At 31.0% G+C, this 3,070-nt stretch overlaps 1 pseudogene; it reads left to right on the forward strand.

Moving 5' to 3' along the window:
• Window positions 1–1,186: 1,186 nt before the first annotated feature.
• Window positions 1,187–1,822, forward strand: LOC141491789 (cyclin-dependent kinase 2-interacting protein pseudogene; annotated as a pseudogene).
• The last annotated feature ends 1,248 nt before the right edge of the window (window positions 1,823–3,070 follow it).

Raw genomic sequence — 3,070 nt, forward strand, 5'->3', positions numbered from 1 at the left:
TAGTAACCTCTGCTTACAATAGATAAAAAATTTATACTAAAAGTTTAAACCTATTATTTATATAATTGAAAATGAGTTAAATTTATTTGAAAAAAGAATTTAAAAAACAATCAGTCATTTAATGCCAATGGCCAGCTTTTCAACTGACTTTTTTTAAACAAGCATTTACTAATCAGCTACTATATGTCAAGAATTTTGTGAGGTGATGAGGATATAACACAAATAAAATGATCTCTTAATTCATGGAAATTTTAATCTATTGAGTTAGGTTTTTAAATGTATGATGCTTAAATAATACTGATAAATCCAGACAAGCAAAATCTCAAATTTTCTTCAATATAGGTATTTCAAAATAGAAACTTCCTCAAGTTTGCATTCCATCATTATTCCCTTCATCATTAATTTTCTTCAAATAGTCTGTGCTAATACAATAAACTCCTATATTCCCTCGTATGCCTCTCAAGGCACAATGTCTTGTAATTTGACTCCTCTTCCCCCAACTTCTAGTAAAGGTGTTCTTTTGGTCATCAATTACTTTCTAATGGCCAAATTAAATCATTTTTTAGCTTCTATATTTCTTGATAGTCATGTGTTACCTGCCAACAATACCTGCTTTATAGAAATTTAATTCTTCCCAATCTTCTAAATTTTGGATACACCTGGACTTTGAGATTCTTGGCTTTCTACTTTTTTCTTTTAATATTTTTAAAGTATATTTATTGATTCCAACATAATTTCCATAAGACTGATTACAAAAAATCGGCATATTATCTCTGGATTCTCCTAGTCTTTTCTCTATAGATCACATCATTTATAGGTAAATTTGAGGGAATTAGAGATAGAAAAGGAAACTTTTTTTTCAAAATTTTGATATTTGCATTTTCTCCCTCCATTCCTCCCTTCCTTCTTCCTTAGAAAGCAATCAAATATAGGTTCTACATTTATAATCATGTTAAACATATATCCATATTGATCAAGTTGTACAGAAGAATCATATTCAAATGGAAGAAAGAAAACAGAGAGAAAAAATAGATATAATGCATAAGAAAATTTTTTAAAAAATTGAAGATGATAAGCTTTGGTCTTCATTTAAACTCCTAAGTTCCTTCTCTGGATATGGATGCTCTTTTCTGTTAAAAGTCCCTTAAGGAACCTTCCTACGGCCTGGATCTTGGGCACCAAAGTTATGGATGTGAAGAACTCTGGCATGGTTACTCCCAAAAGGACTGTCTTATCTGTCAGTGCAAGAAAAATTAAGTCCAATGCTGTAGATTAGCATAATTTATCATCGAAATGGGAAGCTCTCAACAATAAAGGATTTTCTGTTGCAAACAAAATAGGAAACATAAAAATCAGTGCACTTTCTGAAGACAAAGTAGAATTGGAATGCAACAGTATTGCTTCTGGTTTTCATCCTCTAAAAGTACATTCAAAATATAATAAAGAACTTGAGATGCTGTGCAAGGAGCTTCATGACACTTTGGAAAACTTGGCTATGATACAGATGAAAATGGAACAGTTCACATCCACCAGTAAAGGAATTTGTAACCTAGAAAATTACCATCATGGAAATGGAAATTATCAAATACCTCTTTTCCATACATGACCTACAGCTTACTTCTATGAAGTTTCCCATAAGCTTTCAGAAATGTACAAGACGGAAATACTCCTCAAATGCATCATTGTGGAAGAGCTCGCCCATACTACAAACCAGGATCTCATTTTAAGCTACTCATCTATGTGGTTATACCAACCTTATGTTAAGAACAGCAGGTTTGATGTGGAAGGCATGCTACTTGAAACTGGACATCAAACATTATAATTTTTCCAAAAACACTTCATTATTAAGCCCAAACTCCCAATACTAGAATGAAACTTTCTTATGATGTAGGCCTATATGTTTTCTTCCAGGCTCACTTTTTCTCACTTCAGAATGAGTTGCTTTGATTATTCCACCTTATGAATCTCTTAACAGCACTTTGATACCTTGTAGTATGTTTGAAGGTTGATGCTAGTCATTCAGTCCCTACTGTTAAAACCATGACCCTTCTTATTTGACAAAAACTACTAGGAAAACTTACTGTATATGTTTGGCAGAAAACTTACCAGTTCTTATTTTTATGATAAATTCAAATGGATTCTTAATTTTCTGTTTAAAAAGAAACAACACTGGTATGAGATTAAGAGAATGAAAGGAGGTGCCTTTCACAATTATAAGGAGGAGAATTCTAAACTAATGATTAGAAGTATTCATAAAAGATAAAATAGATCTTGAATTACATAAAATTAAAATTCATTTGCAGAAACAAAACCAAGAGAAATTAGGTTAGGAAAAATAGTTTAATCAACTAACAGAATAAAATCTGCTATAGTAAATTGATAAAAAAAATGAGACTAAGAGCCATTTCTTAGTTAAGTATTCGAGATACGAAAAAGTGACAGTCAGAATTAAGAAATGCAATTAACAAATGTTACAGCAAATCACTAAGAGAAATGAATATTGCAACATTATTGGTTTTGCCTCACATTAAATTGGTAAACATAAAGGAACCCACAACCAGCAGTGCTGAATGAGCTATACAAGATAAGAACTCTTAATACATACTGAACTTGGCACTGGTCTAACCATTCCAACAATTTGAAACTTTTTAAGAAAACTACGTAAGATTTGTATGAAAAAAGCAGAATCAAGCGATTTTTCATATAATTTAAATAGCAAAAATTTACTAAATAATTATATAATACTAAAAGATAAAAATTCAGGTTAATGTAAAATATTAATCCTAAAACTGATGTAAACATCTTTTTCTCTCAGATTTTTTGGACGTGGAATAGTGTCAGTACTATCAGTCTCACTCAGCTGTTTTTGTTACAAAGTAGACATACAGGTAAATATGTAAATGCTGTTTTTTAAAAACATATTTTTAAAAAGTCCTTTTGTTAATTATTCAGCTCTATTTTCACACCCTCAAAGAGGTAGGGTAGTCAACAATTTGCTGGATTTGGAAGTCAGAAAGACCTGGGTTCAAATGCTGCTTTTTATACTTTACTTGTATGACCAAAGGCATGT

Source organism: Macrotis lagotis, chromosome 6 (genome assembly GCF_037893015.1).
Source record: "Macrotis lagotis isolate mMagLag1 chromosome 6, bilby.v1.9.chrom.fasta, whole genome shotgun sequence".
In the NCBI taxonomy this organism is placed as follows: Eukaryota; Metazoa; Chordata; class Mammalia; order Peramelemorphia; family Peramelidae; genus Macrotis; species Macrotis lagotis.